Raw genomic sequence first — 22,126 nt, 5'->3', positions numbered from 1 at the left:
CATTCATTTAAAATGTCCTGTAGTCACAGTGTAGTGCCTGTAGATGGTGGTGTAATACAGCTGTTCTGTTCTGTTTGAAACCATAATTCAACTAATGTTGACTATACATTTAGCTATTTAAATATAACAGTATAATATTTTATTCATCTGTGTGTTTCTTTTTCTTTTTTTGTTGAATCTATAACAACTTAAACTATTATAATGCATGCTTGCGTGTTTGTGTAGAAGTGTCACTGTAACATTTCACATTCATGTACCACAACATCTGGGGGTCCAGACCACTATCCAGTGAAACCCATGTTTGTTTGTTTGTTTGTTTTTGATGGTATGAAACAGGAATGGAGTTAAAGCATACACAATTCAACCTATAAGTATTTGAACCATCTGGATTGAATTTTTTAATATTTAGTCCTGAAAATAGACTAAGAGAACCCAACCGAAATAGTGATGGTTATAAGTCCAGCTATGTTAACATTAAAATAAAATATAACAATGAAATTACTCATAGTTTCTATTTCTAACAGCCCACACATCTTCTACTAGTTATTTTTCTGAGTGTATGAATTAGGTCATGTTTATTTATAAATTTGCCAATATTACATGTAGGTGAGGTGCAAAAGTAGGCGTAGCTGTAGGATTACAATTTAATTTTGAAGAGTTTTCAATCAGTGTAATGAGACTCAGATGCAACTTGGTGCCCCATTTAGTTAAAATAAATAAATAATCAGTAATTTGCCTCAGTCAAATGTGCAAGAAATGACACTCATTCATCCATTCATGTATAAATTACAGGTTGGGATATATTGCACAACAATACCAGACATCAAAAAGACACAAAAAAAAGACCCTTACACATATATATAAGCTCAACAAACCTGAGGTTAGGATACCTGAGTCTTCCCTGAGCACTTGAACGCATCCTAGGTTCCAAACGAAAGCTTCACTGTTCAACAATATGATTGAACCAATTTATTATTATTATTATTATTATTATTATTATTATTATTATTATTATTATTATTATTATTAGTATTAGAGACCATAATACTGGCTTTTAATTTGCAAGGACATAAGAGGACTATTATCCTTGCCGTTACAGATAAATGGACATGAAGAGAGGAAGATGAGGAAGGAGGAAGAGGAGTGTTCAGGGAAACCAGATGATGCTGCTGTCAGTGAAAGGAAGAGGAGGAGGAGGAGGAGGAGGAAGAGGAAGAGGAGGATCTTATCCGCCGGCAGCAGCAGCAGCAGCAGCAGCGAGCTGCTCTCCATCCCATGGATTCAGACATGTGCTGCTAGAATATCAACCCTGTAGCCTTCTTTTCATTTCAGTCAAATAATCTGGCGATAAGACCTCACGTGGGAATATCTGATCACGCCTCTATTTTTTATTTTTTATTTTTCGTGAGATGCTTCCCTGCTCATCATCCGCACAGATGGAGGGATGCGAGGAGGAGAGAGACGCACACATGCAAACAGAGGTAACGATAAAAGAAAAGCATATAACATCTCGTATTATATCTTATAAAAACAAACTAACCTGCATGAAAACCGTGTAAATGTGTCAAAAAAAAGGTCTGTGTGCGTCTTTTTCTCGGCTCATGTGGGCTCATATTTGCCGGCTCATCTTATGAGGAATAATTCGCCGGCCGGCTTCTCCTGGAGGTTATTGTAGACATGAAAGAGCCGGACCCCTCCCTAAAATCTGTCGATCCTCTCGCCGTACAGAGGAAATTTATCTGTTTTAATTTGAATTGCAGCTACAATTTTCTGCCAGTTTCACGGGGGATTTGCAGGATTTTTTTAAAAATAATTTCAGTCATTTTTATGGAGACAACGGTGTGAGGCTGTAATGTCTGAATGCATCTAATTAAAAAAAGAGGAATAAAAGCCTCGCCTCATATTTGAACTGACATTTTAACCAGAGATTTTACATAGAAAATGTGATTCAGAAGGAAGTGAATGCTCTGTCATGGGTAGTGCCTTTCTTTAGAGAACTGAATTATTAACCATTAACATACATTAAACTATGTGGATCAAAGATGTTAAAAGACCAGAATCGTTTTGAATCCTTAATCAACAGATAAATTACCATCAAATTTATTTTTCTGGAGGTAAAAAAACAGCTCAAATGTCATGTCAAGTCTTGTAACGAGGGGCTCTAATTAATGCTAGCTGCTAGGACAGCTTTAGCTAAAGCTACTTTAGCCAACTGATTAGCAGAATAACGTTGTGTTTATTATACAAGCATTTGTACGTAGTTTTTCCTTTTGAGTGTCCAAAATATAAGGTGCCACATTAAAAACATATTTTCACCATAACGATAAATTACAGCTGAAAAAACAAGCAGCAGTGACTGTAATTTGGCTAATTAAAGCTAGCGGGAGAGCTAGCCCTAGCCAGAGCTAATTTAGCTAACCTACTTTTCTCTATTTCTTATCTGATAATTGCTAACTAGCCCAGATGGCGTAACTATATATTTCTTAAAACACAAATCAGCTAAAATAAATAATGGCTAATTAAAGTTAGCTGGAGAGCTAGCCCTAGCCAGAGCTAACTGGCTGACCTTTTCTCTATTTCTTAGGACAGAAAAATATCAGCTAATTGCTAACTAGCCTAGGTGGCATAACATACATTAATTTTAATTGTTGAGGTAAAAGGCCTAGATGTATATTAACTCTAAAATAAACTGCAGTTACTGTGCTGTGACTTGTTAAAGCTAGCTAGTTAAGCATCCTGTTAATTTAGCTGTTTCTAGGAATTTAAAAATCCTTTTTTTTTCCTGTTTTCAATCAGCTTCATCAGCTTTGATTGTTTATTAGCTAAATTCTAAAAATTAGTTGAGATTAAAGGGAACACCACAGTTCTAGTGAATGCTAACCAGCCTAGCAACCGACACTGATGGTTGCTGAAAACCCTGAATACAAAGAAAAAGCACAAAGGTTATTGCAGCCTTGATGGCTTTCAGTTGCATTTCATGGTCTTCATTCAGCATTGGAAGTGGCTCAGGTGGTCACACATAACAGCTGACCATCACAGTCAGGTGATATCACGTGATCACACCTCCACACTTTAATTGGGTCACATGATGATCCACCTGAGCGTCTTTTGCTTTTTGTTGGTCTTATTTACACAGACATGCTATAGAACAAACCGTAAATATATTTAACCTGATGTTCTCAGCTCTGTGAAAAGGAAAATAAATAAATAAATATTGCCTGACTGGTTAATGTTGTCATGTTCATCAATTTCTGCTGTGCAGTACAATTAATGTGCCTGCACTTTTTAATTAGGTGGTCTAAGCGCTCACAGCTGAAGTAGAAACTTAGTGTTAGCATGCATGCTGGCATATGTGAATGAAGATAATTTCAAATTACAGTTGATATTGTTATTAAAAATTCATGCTGTCGACACATTGATTTCGTAGTTTGCAAAGCGTTCAGCATCGTGTGCCAGCCTGAGCCCTCAGATCTGATAAGTGGGGCGGTGAATTATGCGTCTTATAGGTAAAAGAACAAAGTGTAGTACTAACAAAGCAGCACAGGGAATTAAACCGCACACCCTGGCAGCGTCGGTGCCTTGCAGAGTGCCGGTGAACCCGCTGGCCTCCCTGTACTCCTCAAGGAAATATGAGCTGACAGTGTGTGAGACTGCAGGTATAGTCGGGATAAAAAAAAAAAAAAGTGGGCCAAGATGTGCTGGATGCTGAACGTCCTCTTCGTCCTTCTTGTCTGTGAACATCGGCTCGGTTTTGTCGCAGTTCAGAGACTTAAATATTAATAAAATCCCTTGACACGTCTGTCATGAAGTGGTAATATCTCAAACACTCATTTACTGACGGCAGCCTAAAAAAGAACTGAGCTGCTCCAAACACACAACATTCTTTGTTGTATCTTCTGTCTCATTGATGTTGAGCAGAAATCAAATTATAAATTAAATCAATTTAATTTTACACTTGCACTTCAAATAATCAGTAAAGATAGAAATCTCACACTTTGAGCCAGTTCCTGTGTCGTCTTTAGTCATTTATTGACCCTCTTTACCTTTAAAAGTCCAGAAAAAACACTATTATTTTTATTTTGTCCCATTCCTGCGTGTCAGGAGTTAAAATCAACTTATTAAGCTTTTAATATTAAGTATCCGAATCCTGATCGGATCCTAAATGTCCTAAAGTTGGCCCCCTGTAGATTCCTAGAGTCTTTTCATCTATGAGTCGACTGGATTCAGTCCAATAAATCTTTATTTAAGTCTGCGTTAATGTAATGTGGAGACGGGAGCTCGTACCTTGTGTTCTCTGCTCCAGAAATGTTCTGGTCCTGCAGCGCTGCCATAAACTCCCTCACCCTCTCTGGAAGATTAGTCTCCAGGAAACTTTCCTTTTAAATGTTCGGTGTTGGTTGTTGTTGGGGTTCAGTGTTTGACATGAGTGGACTCCATGGATTCTGTTTAGTAATTTTATTGATGGTTGCATTGAATGATGATCAACTAGTACCACATCACCTCACATTACACCAGTTACTAACTGCTGTCTGACTGACTTCAGTTTACAGACTTGAGTTCTTCCACACAGACATTTTCAGTCATATGCTTCTTCTTGTTCTTGTTCTTCTTGGATTTTTTTGGTAGCTTTGATGCTAGCCAACCACCTTAAAACAGAAGAGGGAGAAGAAATTTTGACACTACAGGGACATGGTTTTGGTTATGGCAGACCTGAAATAAATAAATACAAACGATCAGGCTTGGCTCAAGCCCAATCTGATCCGATCATTTGGAAAATACCTGGTTCGGTCCAGACGCCGATTGAGAGATTCCTACTTTCATCTGAAGCAGTGGATCTGTGAATATCCAACATCCTTGCCTCACTAATAAACATGTTAACCTCCTCAGACCCGGCGTCCTCATATGGGGACGTTATGTTTTAGGTTTGTTGCAGCTTCTTATTCTGCCTCATTTAGACCTGTTGTCCTCATAAGGAAACACTTTTATTTGCCGTGTACTGGTAGCGAAGAGTCAATACACTCGTTAATTTATGCTTATTAACTTAAAGTACTGGTTTGAGGAAATTGGGATTTCATCGTTTCCAATTCTGCTTTTGCGTTAAACAGTTTTATATTTTTTTACACATTGGGGACTTAAACTGTAATATACAGTGAAATAATCCCTGTTTCCACTTAATTTGTTTCATGTTCAAAGATGATGCCTATTTTTATACTAATCCCAAATACCTAAAAATCTTAATCTTATTTAAAAAAAATAAAAAATAAGATGCATTCCAAACAGATGCTTGGGTCTCAGGAGGTTAAGACCAATCAAACCGAGGTGAAAATGGTGAAAACTCTCTGACCTTGGTTCATACTTGGTATAAATGGACAAACCAGATAAATGGTCACTGCGGGATGTTTTCCTTGGCTTTAAAGGCAGATAAAGTCTGTCTGAACGAATTAATAAACAGCCGATGGGCCGTCGGATAATAAAGGTCACAAAGAACACGACGTCTTGCAGCTTTTACAACAGAACACAACTCATTTGTGTGTTAGTCCAGACATGTGGAGCTGGAGATTCACCTCACCTGGACCGGCTGCTCAGTCTCATTTAAATCTTCTTGGGTTATTTGTTTCCTCCAAATCTTTATTTTTTACGGCCAATATTTAAGTCGATTTAAGTTTCATGTGATCTGACCAACTTTTAATCTTAAAATCGTGACATTAGCTCCTTACAAACTGAACTCTGAGTTAATAGCCTCTTGTCTTGTCAAATCGAGCAGTATGAATTTAATAAGCATTGAACGGTTAACTGTTTCCAGTCTTTATCATTCCTATATCCTCCTCTGTGTTTATTTCACTGCAGTGCGTTGCTCATGAGCTCGGAGCTGCTCAGTAGAAGCTACGCTGTGTGTGCAAACAAAGACTGTGCGTTCAGAGCGTCCGTCCTCTGGAGGTTGTTTAAACCCGAAGGGACAGACTTCTTTATCTGTTCACTGTTGTGTTTTAACTACGCAGGAGGTCACTGAATACTTTACGAGCCCCAATTACCATTTTAACCGAAGCGCGTGCAGCACTGCAGATACATTATTATTGACTGTGGTCTTTCAGAGCCACGGTGCATCTGTCCTGCAAAGAAAAGACGGTTTAACCCGAATTCTGGACAAAAATAAGATGACGCCATTGTTCAGCTGAGGTTGGATGGGAGAGGAAAGAATGATAGAAAATGTTTGTTCTTAAAGAGGATGTGACTTCCCAGTGCTTTGTATTATGGTGCTGAACCAAAATCATCTGTATCAATTCAGTGTCCATTCATAGGAAGGTAGCAAAAAACCAATCATCGAAGACAAATCTCAAGTTTCACCAGTTTACTTGGTCATGTCACCTCACATTTCTGCCTGGTGGCCTTCATCAGAGCATGAAAGGTTATCAGTTATGTTCCCTCTGTCAGAGCAGAGCAAAAGTTCCTCAGTTTATGTTTTGTTTTTTTATATTTATTTTGTATTAAGTGTTGTTTGTAAGGGAGACTTAGTCTAAACTGATGTTTTTTAGTTTGCATATGACACTAAACACCTTAAATTGAATCTTGAATCTTGAAGCTGCATGACATGCAGCCAGGAAAAAGGAAACTTTATGCTTAAATGTTTGTTCTTGGTGTTTGAGCTGTTTCATGTCTCCAACATCTAAAAACGTAGCTTCTCGACAGCTGTTCAACCTAAGTATAGGACAACGAACAGGGATATTTAGATCTGGTCATTCGTACGTGAAAACTTTTTTTTTGTAGCTGTGCCGCCATCAGGTCAGCGGGAGCAGAGCGAATCAGACGGTGATCAGAGGTGATGGGCTGGCAGTGTTATTGCAAAAGGCCAGGCGGCATTTTGAGACGACGGAAAAGGGCATTGCAGCCTTCAGCACGGATAGGAATCAGGAAAAATTAGACCTCAGAGAAACTGTCTAGTGTTCGCTGCTAATGTTTCTAAATCCTGCAGCTTTCTGACATTCAGGTACAGGACAAGTGAACGATGAAAATGTTTCCAGTGTTCCTTGACTTAATTTTTAAGCAAATAAATGTTCCTGAATCCTTTGACTATTTATGTGCTTTTTTCCTCCTAAGACTGGATGTTGTCCCTTTGCCTGGTATCAGGTTTCAGCCAGGAGGCGAGGCCAGACACGGTGGTTGCGTTGCATTGGCTGCAAGATGGCAGCATACTATTATATTTACAAGATATTCTAGGATGTTTTTGCATCTAATTGTCACAACATTGCATTTAACTTTGCTTCGGTTTGCAGTCGAGTTCTGATGTTCTGCCCTGAACACTGCGACCTTGCAAACAGTTTTGTGATTGGTCACAATTTTGCAGGAAAACAGGAACTAAATGAAATAAAGAAGGAAATAAATCAAATGTGGAGCGTCTCTCACTGAGACCACCCTCTTCTAACTGGGCTAAACTCGGCTCGTTTGTTCCAGAACAGAGTGAGAGTGAGATTTCTGTGTTCACACCATAGATGCTCTGCTCTGCCTCCACCACTTACAAGGAAATGTTGGATTATACATGCGGCCGCTTTTACGGAGCAGTTGTCATGGCGACTGGATAACGTACTAAAACGAAACTTAAACAAAAAATGTAAACTTTAACGTGAATCTGTATTACCTTAACCACCTGAAATGACAGAAAACACCCATGAAAATAAATGATTAGAAGTATATTTTAGTGTTTTACATGGTGGGGGTGGAGCTTATGACCTATACTGCAGCCTCCAGCCACCAGGGGGAGCTCTACTAGCTTTGGCTTCACTCTAGAGCAGCCGTCCATCTTTATACAGTCTATGGACCAGGACAGTTCCCAGTTTAAGATCAACAACCTTGGTATGAACACATCCTTAGTGTTCTTCACTTGGAAGAAGTTAATTCGTCCTTATCAAAAACCGTTTAAGGAAAATATATCAAATCTCTACGATAAGTTTGGTAGATTTTAAGCCCGTAAAGGAATGAGGAACGTTTACATTTTGGTTTACTGTGACAGTGTGTAGATTTAGTCTTTAGTGTCTCAGCGTGTCGGTGTAACTGAACTCTGCTGGTGTCGATGACCGGTTTATTCAGTCTGTTGTGGAACTGGATCTAACGGATTGATGTTGCCGTCTGATCCTGCAGTGCCACAGACTGACGGAGGAGAGAGACGAGGCCGAGAGACAACTCAAACACATCAAGAGAGGTGAGTCCTGCATTTTCATCATCCCATATTTTAAGAGTGTGGTTCAGGACGAAGGTGTGTGATTGATTTTAGAAGCAGATTAAAAGACGAATGTGTTGATTGCTGTGAAATTCCCCAGAGGATTTAATTTCTACTGGCGTCCTCGTATGGCTGTTGTAGTTTAGGGTGAATGTCAATACTTGACATCACCAACACATTGTCCAGGAACCAATCCTGTGGACTACAAAGATGGCAACTGTCTAAACCAGGATGTCAAACTGGTTTTAGTTCAGGGGGCACACACAGGAGGACCTCAAGGAGGCCGGACCACTTTCACGATAAAGTATCAAGCTATAAATAACGACAGCTCCAAATGTTTCCCTTTGTTTTAGTGCATTATGAAATTGTTTACATACAACTAGACATTTCTTAAGAAAAAGTGTGTAATTTCTGTTTAGGTCTCGATCCCAGTGTTGTCTTATGTCCACAACTCTCAGTGAAACTGTGTGACACCTCAGAGTAGCCGGGACCTTTATTGGAAAAACTGCAGTTAATGACATCAATATCATCTTTGCACCTTGCACATTCATCCCCCGGTCCAGACTAGACCCTTCTCTTAACCCACTTAACCTCCTGATTCTGGTTGCCTAGGTAACCCTCTTCTATATTTCCCAACCCCAAATGTTCCCGAGGGAAACAAACGGAACATAAAACTATTTCTAATGTATGAACGTAGCTTCTTCTAGTCTCTAAATAAAATACCACCACTGTGAGTCTGGTGTTGGGAACCAACATGGTGGACGGTGCTTCCTTCAGGTAAACGTTGGGGTCATCAGTCGCTCTCATGGGCCGGGCGGGTGTTTTAAGCTTCTGATATGTGGGATGGACCGTAATGAAATTTAAATGAGCTTCCTGGAACATCATTCCATCATTCCTGGTCATTTTGCTGATGTGAAACCGCCTCTAATGCAAAATAACCGTGTTTACCTTCATATGTCTACGGAAAAATCCTAAAAGGTGCAAAAAACAGTTACCGACATCCATAAAGACACGAGAGACGCATTAATAACCAGACTCTGTACTGGAAAAATGTAAAAGTATAGTGAGGTAGAATGTATAAGAAGTATAAATCAAATCAAATAAAAGAGTACAGACCCCTTCATGGTCTACGTCACTGTGACGTCACAACGTTAGCTGGAGGCTAAACAGAGGGAAGCTGGAGGCGAACACTGTCACTGTCAACCATGAACATGTCGTCTTGTTTTATTTTTTGGTGCCAAAACTGAAAAATCAAAAACACTAACTTGAAGTTTTATCACATACCAGCCACTGATAGTCATAGACGACTTTGGTGATTAAAAGAAAGGACTGGAATGAGACAATCAACAATGGCCACGCTTCATATCAGATAAGATTAATATGTAATACATCATCAGTTTCAGTCTGAATAACAGGCTGAGGGAAATTCTCAGGGGATTCTTGTTACATGCTAATGCTAATGCTAACCACTAGCTAACGCAATGTTAGTTGTACGTTTCATAGGTGTCCAAACAAATGTTGCATTTACTACGTTACCCTCCACAGTGGTTCCACTAACTTCTTGTAATATCTTTGTTGGAGAGGCTTCACCTGATAAAAACAGATCGGACTACGTCCCCTCTGTGTCCTCATTTGGTCGAATTGTCCATCCAGTGAGTGAGAGTGTCGGAGTCGGTGAATATAGTCCCATCAGTCAGTCAACTTTATAAAATACCACTCACGGTCTCAGGGGGTGAGTCTATTCATATATTCTCTTGCCAAAACCATTGAAATATGCTAACCAGCGTTTACAGGCTATAGAGTTTGAGATGTTTTGCCTCCAGTTAAGCCCCGCCCCTCAGAAAACATCACATTGTTTACAAACAGTGAAGGGGTCAATATCATGTAAAATAAAAAAGTCCATAAAGATATACAAGGTACATAAATAAACATATAATGAATAAATATATAAATAAATAAATAGATAAAAAAATCTCAACTACTGTGATACATATTTCAATTATAAATAAATACAAATAAATATTAAAAAAATATAAACATGTATAAAATAAAATATACAAAATACTGTGATATATATATATATATGTTTATCAAGATATGAGGTCATATAAGATATAGGTGTTGTGATATAAGTAAAGGACATATAAATACTGTAAATACTGAAGATATGTAATTTTTACGCTTTATAAATGACCTTATATTTTAAAACGAAGCCTCTGCACCGCGCTCAGATATCAGAGATCAGTCCACCTCCTCCAGACACATCTTCACTTCCTCCCTCTCACCTTTCACACCTTTCCTCCTCACCTTGCATCGGCATGACATCACCCACGGCCCCGTCCTTTTGATTGGGGGGCTGTGTGGTGTTTGATAGCGGCGTCCCCGTTGCCGTGACGACCCGCCTTGTCGGCCGGGCCAATAGCGTGAGGGAGTTTTAAGTTTCTTGGGCAGTTTAACCTCCCGACTTTGAGCAGTTAGAAGCTGATACGGTTGAAGCTGCTGCTGCTTCCGCTATGACTATTCACAGAGGTAAGAGAACCGATTCTAATCAGTAATTATCACATAATAGAAGCTGCTGGACGTCGAGTGTTTGGACATGATCAACAGGTTCTTTGTAATAGTAGGAGCTGGCAGCTGCAGGATCTGCAGGCGCCTCATTTAATCGTCTCTTTACTCAGGATTTTTTTTTTTTTTTGAAGTTACAGCTTTTAAGAAGCAGCTGAGAAAACGTCTCAAACTGAAACTACTTCCTGCTCCACGTGTTCTCATTTAGAGGTTAAACGTCTCCGTATAGTTGTGTACTTGCATGTAACTAATGTAATTCAGCCTAATGAGTAAAACTATAAAAAATCAAAGCAAACTGCAGTAAAGGGTCATTTACGTTGCAGCCGTTTTGCTTCAGATAATGATTTTTATTTCCTTCACAGTTGCATAAAACCCTTTTCTGTCACAGAGCGGTGACGTCAGTAGAGTCAGGTCACCTGTTCATCTCCGCATGAGCGCGTTCTCATTGTTCTGAAGGTAACAGGAGAACCGGGCGTTCTCCATCTGGAGCTTCACCTCAGTGTGATGATCTGGCTGCTTTCATAAAAAAAAAAACAACGTGTAGTTTATTATAGAGATGAACTATCTATTTCTTACTTTTACTAAACATAACACCACCTATGTTGAAGTATCTAATGCTTCATTTTGCTGCAATGCTGCTGAATATTTGTGCCACTGACATTAAATATTAACTTCCTTTGTAGAAGAAAAAAAGAAGGGAGACATGTTTCAGTTTATATTAAACTAACTCGCTTATGCATCATTGAGTTAATATAAGGAAAACTAGATAGATAGATAGATAGATAGATAGATAGATAGATAGATAGATAGATAGATAGATCTATATGCAAATGATTACAATATTACATTTATGTCTAATTGCAGTTAAATTAAATGAATTACAGTCACTAGAATAAGTAACAACATATTAATCCATCGTCCTGCGTCTGTACAGGTGCAACCAAATGTTATTTTGATCACATAAAACCACATAAATGACCAAATTACTTGAATTGTTGATGGCTTAATTTCTCCACGTGGATGAATAAAGTCCTGTCTCATCTGAGATGACAACAAGATGTAACATTATTTTGACCTTTTATTGGTTATAGTTTATAATTTCACTCGATAACGTCAGAACTGGACCTAAAATCCTTTGCGCACTCAGCAGAAACACTGATCCTCCTCCTCCTCCTCCTCTTCTTCTTCTTTTCTTTCTGGGCTTTCGTCACTTGGAAAAATGCTCCGCCGCTCATTCATTCACTCATTTATTCATTCACCGCCTTCCCCCCAGAGAGGACAGCCGACAGTCGCTCCGGTCATGTTATTCCCATGAATTATTAAAGCGTCCTGGTGTGAATTATTCAGCAGCAGAAAATGGGGGAAGGATGAATGTGTGTGAGTGGGAGGGATTTTCTTTAAAGGGCCGTGGTACCTGCTTCTCCACATCTGATGGCCACGTGTTAATGACTTTAATGAGGGAGGAACGTGATATCAGGCTGGTTAGAGGAGGTGAGTTCAGCCCAGATTAACGACTGAGGATAAAAAACATGACCTGACCCGAGATAAATATACTCCACAGGAGACTGACAGAAAGAGGGAAGTAAATAGGAAAAATCTATGAATTTTGTACTTAAAAGTTTCCTTGATGGTGAATCAAACTCCGTTCAGGGCCCACATTTGATCTCAAGTGGTTCGTATCTCAAGTAACATTATAGCATAATAACCTAAATAAATTACCGAAATAACAACAACGCCTGATTTTTCCTTTGTTTTAGTCCAGATATGTACATTATGAAAGTGTTTACATTAAAGACAAGACACTACAGGTGAATAGGGTTTATTTCTAACTAACAGGTATCACCAGGAAACTTCTCCAGTTGATTACTTCCATAAATAGCAATAGTTTTTTGTATTACAAGTTTTCTGTGAATTTATATTTAAATATGCAAATGAGGAGTTATCTGCTTAAGTATGCACTAATCTGAATAATGGCTTCAGTGAGGTTCAAAATTCTTGTTTTCTTTGGTTAACATATTAGATTTCCAGGTATTTACTGAGGAAATTGTGGATAAATAAAAATCTGCCGTGTTTTTAGTGGGTAAAATGTTTCATAAATCAGGTTCTGAATGATAAATGATATATAAAATAATGAGTCCATCATTATGTTTTTATGTATATTAACGACACAGGCTGCTGCTGTGTGTTATTGTTAATCTTAACCTTGTTATGTTATAGCAAATAGAGACTGATCCAAAACGCTTGATCTTATTCGATTATTATTATTATTATTTGATCGATAAAGTACCATTTACTGTATAAGTAATTTTTAATGGTTGGGGCAGCTTCATAACGAGGGCCTTGTGCAACAATAACAACAACTAAATGTTTTCAGTAACTTCTGATAAGAGGAATTTTTTTTAGAGGAATTTGATCCCATTCATCAGAACAGAACATCTCAGAACCTCTGAACAGATGGACTCAAATATGACACTGAACATATAATCCTAAAGGTCCACTTACTATACTAATAATGGCTCATTTTCCTGCATAGAAAGCGGAATATTTCTGTTTTATTTGTTCAACCTGGTTCTACTTGTAGGACTTGTGTGAAAATCCACTGGTGTTTTGAGTCATTTACGCTAATACATCTGTAGCTAGTGGTGCTTTAAGCGTCGTGCTATTTAAATTCCATGGTCTAGTTTCAGCTCAGGCGATTATAAGCAGGCCTACTTTCTGTGCCACTCAACCTCGTTTTTTGTGCTGTTGAGTCACAGTTTTCTCTTTCGAGGAGCATAATTTTCCAAAAAGACAAAATATGTTGAGAACCAAAATGCAGAGAAGCAGCAGCTGAGTCGTTTCTACCTGGATTGAATCATCCCAGTTCCAGTAACATGGTGATTTCATCTGCCTCCAGTACATACAGAGAGATTTCAAGATAGTATTCAAGTGGAGGATTATTTCCATGCATTTATTGATAGACCTGACATATGCAAACATATTGTGGAGATAACGGGGAGATACTGATGAAGCCTGATCCTGCCTCGGAGTGAAAGTGCTTTGCATACTTTTTTCGTCCGTGTTAAAGTGGAAACCGTCTCTCGGCCTGATGTTCAAGAGGTTTCCAGCTGGTAGGAAGCAGGCGGAGCCGATGTCTCTGTAATTTGCACTTTGCATGAAGCCAGAGCAGAACAAGTTATTTGCAAAGGAGCCGAGTGTCAAACAAACGTTCCTCTCAGACAGTTTCAGATCAGAGAGACAGAACATATGCAAAAAAAAAAGGAAACAGACCACAGCGAGATGGACAAAAAGCCAGAAAGTGAATTAGTTGTTCCCTGGAGTGAAGTGTCCACATTTTACATCCGTGCTGCACATCGTCTAATGCTGCATGTAGCTGGAGGCGAGCGGTGATATCACTCGGCTTCACAAAGTGATGCCCTGTAGTGCCGTCTCCTCACACAGCCCAGTTATTCAGTCTACTGTACGCAGATAAAAGCCTGTGGCTGCACTTTCCCTGCACTCAAGTGTTGTTGGACTAACAATCTTGTTCGTGTAGTTTGTCCCTGACGGGCGTAACGTCGACACGAAGCGACCCAGACCAACTTCTGCTCTAAAGACGGAAAGAACTAAGCAGATGAATCAATTAAGAGGCAACAAACTTGCTTGTAATCCTGAAGCTGCAGGTTTTTGGAATTAGTTTGGGGAGTTTTGTTTTGGTCAAAGTGGTGGTGCAGTGGTTAGCATTGTCTTAGGACGAGCTACTATTAGCTGGGAGGCTACGAAGCTAATAAGAGTCAGCTGGGAGGCTAGGAAGCTAAGAAGAGCTACTATTAGTTGGGAGGCTATGAAGCTTATAAGAGTCAGCTGGGAGGCTAGGAAGCTAAGAAGAGCTACTGTTAGCTGGGAGACTAAAAAGCGTTACTATTGGCTGGGAGGCTAGGAAGCTAAGAAGAGCTACTGTTAGCTGGGGGGCTAGGAAGCTAAGAAGAGTCAGCTGGGAGGCTAGGAAGCTAAGAAGAGTCAGCTGGGAGGCTAGGAAGCTAAGAAGAGTCAGCTGAGAAGCTAGGAAGCTAAGAAGAGCTACTGTTAGCTGGGAGGCTATAAAGCGAGGAAGAGCTAGCTGGGAGGCTAGGATGCTAAGAAGGGTAGGCTGGGAGGCTAGGAAGCTAAGAAGAGCTACTATTAGCTGGGGGGGGTAAAAAGAGCTACTATTGGCTGGGAGGCTAGGAAGCTAAGAAGAGTCAGCTGGGAGGCAGGAAGCTAAGAAGAGCTACTATTAGCTGGGAGGCTAGGAAGCGAGGAAGAGCTAGCTGGGAGGCTAGGAAGCTAAGAAGAGCCACTTGTAGTTGGGAGGCAAAACAGTTAGAAAGAGCTGCTATTAGCTGGGATGCTAGGAGGCTAGAAATAGCCCCCACTTGAAGGCATTAGTCATCTGATTGCCCACAGCTTAAAGTGTTGCAGCTTTAACATCATCGTCTTTTTAAATGTAAATCCTTCGCCTCCATCTTTAAAGTGTCACAGAGTTCCCCAGAACTTTACATATTATCCTTTTCCAGCGGCTGAACTATCAGTTCATCCCTCGTCTTGTTATAATTCCCCGTCTAATTCTGTGTTAACTCTCTCTGCGGAGGGATTTCGGCCGCTACCGTTGGCTAATCCTCCGAATCATCTGTTAATGACACACATCGTCGCTAAAGAGGCTTTTCTGCAGCAGCCGGAAAACAAAAGTTCTGGTTTCATCCTGTCGGATCATCGCAGGATTTAAGGGCATTGTCATTTATCTCACGAGGCCAGAACAGTTTCTGACAGGGAGACGGACAGATAGAGGCCTGAGGGATGAAGTATCTCAGAGAGAAGAAAGAATAAAAAGACAAAATATATATAATCTGTTTTAAACTGAGTTGCTTTGGGATGCAAACTGGACAAAACGCACAATTTAAATATGTGGATTTGAGCTCTGGGATTTTAAAGTTATGAGGAAGAATCACAGATAAAAATGATAAAAACAAGTGAGAATGAGCTGCTAGCATGTGAGCTAATGTCGGTATGCTAACACACCCAGTGATAACGCTAACGTTTACTTGTGCTGGTTAAAATGGAAATAAACAGAAATAATGGGACAAGTTTAAACTCTGACCTGAGAGTTTTCTGTGGGGAATCAAGGACACATGAAGAAGATGATTTAAACCAAAAAACTGACCGGAAAGTTTATGTGGAGTCTCGGCAAAGATCTGCTGGACCAGTTAAATGGTTTGGATGAGGCTCAATGTGGTTAAAGTTACATTTGTTTACAACAAAATGGCGCCATTGGAGAAGCGAGTTGCTGAAGGATGAGGATGAAGAAAAGGATGTAGTGAACTATTGTAAGAATATGACTCCAACAAGCATCTGCACAGACGATATGAACCAATATTTAAAGAGACTTGATGGGGAGAATCCAATGAAAGAGCTCGGAGCCTCGGGGACACGTGGGAACCATGAACTGACATTCAGATAAACTGGGGCAGCAGCACCAAGGGTCTAGTTGTGTGTAGAGTTTAATTCATTTTTACATATAATTTTAGGATAAGTTTGAATTAAAATCCGCCCAAATAATCAGAATAACATTTATTGGTAAAGACTCATCATCATCATCTAAGTCTTTTCCCCAGAGATGCACCAGCTGTTGGTTTCTCCAGTAAAAACAGAGTCAAATAAAGAGGGAGCTATAAATAGCAGAGAGAGGCCTCCCCTCCGACGTCTCATCCTCCCGTGTTGCCGCTGACCCACAGAGCTGCAGATGAACCGTTGTGCATCGGTGCAGAGGGAGATCGCGGTGGCATGTGGGTTGATGGGATGGTTAATGCAGCACTGAGAGGACCAGGGTTTAACGGAGTCTGCAGCTGGGAGGGAATCACACCACCAAGGCCCATCCACCGGCATTAAACATTGAATGAGGGATTAAAATAGATCCAGAGACCTTCCTCCTCCTCCTCCTCCTCCTCCTCCTCACTTGAACCCACTGCCTCTATTAGATTAACTCCGTCAAGTCTCTCAAATGTCACTTGGTTTAATGTCTGATGCAGCTTAAGCTTTTCATCTGTTTGCAGAAGTTGGGCAGTGTTGAGCAAACACTTCAGGCCGGGATATTACCTTTTAATGCGACTCCTTTCGTATTTATATCGGGCTTTTTTTTACCTATTGGCATGTGGTACAACACAGTGAGCTGAGATGAGATATGATGAGAAACGATACGATGTGATGAGATGCAATGACAAACGGTGAGATGATATGAGAAGATACATGAGATGAGATAAGATACAAAGAGATAATAATAATAAGAGGGGACATGATAAGAAATGAGATACAGTGAGTAAGATGCAATGAGTAATGATGAAAATTATATAAAATGTGACACGATGAGATAAGAAAAGATACAATGAGATGATATATGATGAGATACAATGAGATACAGTGACATACACTTACATGAGATACAATGAGATGGAAGAGATACAATAAGATACAAATGTTAAGATGAGATGTTTGAGAGACAATACGATGTGAGGAGATGCTATGAAGCTAATAAGCGATATGATACCATATGATACCATATGATACTATATGATACCATATGGTACCATATGATACCATATGGTACCATATGATACTATATGATACCATATGATACTATATGATACTATATGATACCATATGATACTATATGATACTATATGATACCATATGATACCATATGATACTATTTGATACCATATGATACTATATGATACCACATGATACCATATGATACTATATGATACTATATGATACCATATGATACTATATGATACCATATGATACTATTTGATACCATATGATACTATATGATACCACATGATACCATATGATACTATATGATACCATATGATACTATATGATACAATGAGATGATATATGATACGAAACAATGTGATAGGATGAGATGAGAGCTACGCTAGCTTCCTGATGTTAGCGCTTAGCTGATGTTAGCGCTTAGCTGATGTTAGCGCTTAGCTGTGTCTATGCTACGTCCTCACGGAGCCGCTAGCTTAGCCGCGCTCATGTTACTCCACGTGTTCATTCAGACCTTTACTGATCTCTGTAACCGTCCAGACTGCAGCTACGCAGGTATTGATCGTAGGACGCACACAGACACACACAGACACACACAGACACACACAGACACACACTGACACACACTGACACACACTGACACACACAGACACACACTGGAGACAGATTCTTTCACCCAACTATAAAATGAGACGCACTGATCTGGTGACTGCAGCGTCTCCTCCCAGCTTCCTCTAAATGGACGGTAGCTCAGCTTTAAGATGATGAGACTATACGAGACCCACATACATTCACTCGCCAGAACATTAGGTACAGCAGGGAAGGCCAATGCATTGCAATTTAGCTTTTTAATGCACTAAATCCTCCTTCATGACTCTTCTAATGTTCAGTTTCGGTCTCTTTTGTGTCAGATAAATGTCACAACTATAGGAAAATGTGTCAGGTGTCAGCTCTCTGGGTTATTTGAAACTAAAGCTGGATATCAAGATTTAGTGCAGGAATGTTTCATTACAATGTTCTTACTAATGTACCCGATAAACTGGTAACTGAGTGGTTGAGATCATCTCTTTTTGGTAAAGAAAAATGCTCACACTTGCTATAAAAATGGCAAAAAATACAGAATCTCAAATGCATTGCTTGTAGAAACTGAAATAATACACTTTTGTTCAGTTTTGGGGCTGAGAGTCTGTTCTCTAAAAGCATTAGTAGCATTAGTCCTGTTTGCCCGCGAGCTTCACCTGCATCACAGGTGACGTAAAATCAGGGTCAGCGACACAGAAACAGGTCTCATGTCCACTAGTCCTTCAGGAAACTTTACAAGCCTTTGTTTTCTGCATATACTGAGACCTGGATGACTGAGAGGTATTAAATTATGCGATGATATCAATCCATATCGCCCCAGAGTCTCTGGTCCAGGTTTCCTTCTGCCCTCGGCCACGTTCTAATCAGATTTGGGGCTCGTGCATCGACCGGGAGAAGGACTTTATTAATGGTTGGAAGCTGCAGCTTCCTGTCGGCTGTAACACAATCCAGCCTCAGCTGCATCAAAGAGTCTAGTGTTGCCACGATGACACTGAAACAATGAATGAAGACGAAGAGGATCAGAGCTCAGATTCTCTTTAACAGCCCGGTTTGTTTTGATTCACGCTGCAGATTTAAACAACAAGGTGAGTCTGTTTAAAAGGGATTTAGATTATTAGAATCAGCCTGAAATCAAAGTTAAATTGCAGCAGAGGAAGAGAAAGGAGAAAGGAAAATGAGCGGATCTTTATTTTAACTAGATTTTCTCTCCATATCTGGGTCATTTTAAAATAACCGAGCTGTAGCTGAGCTCTGGTGACACGTTCGACAGCTGCAGGCGTCTGATCACGACGTCAGGATCAGATCAAAACACCTGCAGCCAAACCTGTTTATTTTAGACATCATCTCATAACTATTTCTACTCACTAAGGTTAGATACAATCTGTGAAATACAGTTTATTAAATTGCTTACGATTTATCTCTGCAGACAATGAGGATCCTGTCAAGACACCAAGTTTTTTTAATTTAAATGTTTCACATTTAATCCTTTCAGAACTGAGTGACATTTAATGAAGCCTTTCAAATCAACATTACAAAGTGTTTAAACAGAAACAAAACAATAAAACACTTAATTAAATCTCAGTTGAGAACGTAGTTATGCAGATATAGACGTTAATAAGACGACAAATATGTTACACGTTTCTTTCACCACCAGAGTGATGAATGTGTTTGGCTCAGAGCATAATCAGTTCCCAACAGAGAGACTCAATAAAACCAATATATAGTAGAGTTTTATATATTAGAGAGAGTTTGGCGCCATGTTTGCTACATCAGAGTTTAGATTCTACAGTGTAACTCTATGGGACGGATGTGCTATGTTTAAATAAATGTCTTATTTTCACCATTAACAGGTTTATAAATGTTATTACCAACGTCTGTCAATATGTCACTTAAATATCCCAGCGTCTACTTCCTTTAAATATCTTAAATGTCTCTGTGTTTTCACTTTATTCTCTGTTGTTGCCACTTCGTCTCTATGGGTGAATATTGGTTAGATGGATCCAACATGGCGCCCATGAACCATGTGACCAGCTCAGAACCAATCAGCACAGAGGGACAGATGAGATGCTACGTTCATTAGTTGGACACTAGTTTCTAATGGAGCTTGATGACACCTTGTGGCTCGTTTGTGAAATAAGGAGAAAACAGGAGAAGTACGTTACGTACTCGTGCCGCTCTGAGATTATACAGACAAAACTAAACCGGAAACAGTGGCAGGGAAATGATTAAAAAGAAGGAACGAGATATAAAACTCACGGGACGGTGGAGTTTCTGTGGTTTACAAGATGAAAAACAAAACCCTGATTCAGCTGAAACAAAACAAAGAACTCTGATTATGTTGTATTGTCCCAAAGAAAAAACATTATTATTAGTTTCTTTGATTATCTTAAAATTGTTTTGCTGGATTTATTGAGTATAATATTTATTGTTTGTGTCAAGTAACTAACTAACTATCTTCACCAGTTGTGTGACTGTGAAACAAACATTCATTGTACACAAATAAATAGAGAAAAATCACAATAATGAAAAAAATGCCTTTAATTAATTCAGCTCATTGGTTCATTCACACCTGAAAACTCATTCACAGCTTTAAGTGTCATGGAAATTAATGTCAGTGGATGTAGTGTCTCTGAAATGATGGAAACTCAACTAATCTGTGTGTGTGTGTGTGTGTGTGTGTGTGTGTGTGTGTGTTTGTGTGTGTGTGTGTGTGTGTGTGTGTGTTGTGTGTGTGTGTGTGTGTTTCTGTGTGTGTGTGTGTGTGTGTGTGTTGTGTGTTGTTGTGTGTGTGTGTGTGTGTGTGTGTGTGTGTGTTTTGTGTGTGTTGTCTGTGTGTGTGTGTGTGTTGTGTGTGTGTGTGTTTGTGTGTGTTTCTGTGTGTGTGTGTGTGTGGTGTGTGTGTGTGTGTGTGTGTGTGTGTTGTGTGTTTTGTGTGTGTGTGTGTGGTGTGTGTGTGTTTGTGTGTGTGTGTGTGTGTGTTGTGTGTTGTGTTGTGTGTGTGTGTGTGTTTTGTGTGTTTCGTGTGTGTGTGTGTGTGTGTGTGGTGTGTGTGTTGGTGTGTTGTGTGTGTGTTTTGTGTGGTGTGTGTGTGTTTCTCTGTGTGTGTGTTTCTCTATGTGTGTGTTTCTCTGTGTGTGTTTGTGTGTTTCTCTCTGTGTGTGTTTCTGTGTGTGTGTGTGTGTGTGTGTGTGTGTGTGTGTGTGTGTGTGTGTGTGTGTGTGTTTAAGTGTGTGTGTTTCTGTGTGGTGGTGTGTGTTTGTGTGTGTGTGTGTTTCGTGCGTGTGGTGTGTGTCGTGTGTGTGTGGTTTTTGTGTGTGCTGTGTGGTTGCTGTGTGTGTGTGCTGTGGCTGTTGTTTGTGTGTGTGTGTGTTGTGTTTTTGTGTGTGTGTGTGTGTGTGTGTGTGTGTGTGTGTGTGTGTCTCTGTGGTGTCTAGGAGTGTGCGTTCTCTGATGTGTGGTTGAGGAAGTGTTGTCCCGTGAGAATGCAGAGGAGCTCTGGACTCACAAGAGAGGTTCGAGAATCAACCACAACACAAACACACACACACACACACACACACACACACACACACACACACACACACACACACACACACACACACACACACTCCTGACAATCAATGCTATAAATTAGCATTAGCAGCGTCCAGCTGGCGTTAGCAGGAGGTCTGAGTTGAGTCAGGATGACTCTGCACACAGACCATTTCACTGCATTATCTCCACAACAAGAGTCGTTTACGTTCATCAAACTTTAATGATGTTGAATGAAGAAGAACAAATACTGGTCTCAGGACTCATCACGGCTCTGTGGTTGTCTGAGGTCAGACTGAACACCTCCTACTTTAATCTACAAATATCAGAGTGAAGCCGCTGTCATTTTTCAGATAAAAAGATATTAGTGGTTCACAGATGCTTTATGTTGATGCTCATGTCACAATTTCTGACGAGAAAAAGCCTCTGATGGTGTTTTTTCAAATTAAGAGAGGGAAGACGTAATGTAAGAGCAAAAACAAAAGAATACAGATGTGTTTCAGTTTTCAGTGTGAAATGATGGAATGGACTATGCGTAAGATTATAAGGAGAGTTCAAAGTTTATTTAAGTTTTATATTTTTCTGTAGATATTTAGTTGGATTGATTATCTAGGACAGACGTGTACTTTAAGCCTCGGTCAATGATTGAGATGTTATGATGTGAAT

This window comes from Mugil cephalus, chromosome 5 (genome assembly GCF_022458985.1).
Source record: "Mugil cephalus isolate CIBA_MC_2020 chromosome 5, CIBA_Mcephalus_1.1, whole genome shotgun sequence".
Classification (NCBI taxonomy): domain Eukaryota; kingdom Metazoa; phylum Chordata; class Actinopteri; order Mugiliformes; family Mugilidae; genus Mugil; species Mugil cephalus.
This window is presented reverse-complemented; position numbering follows the sequence as displayed.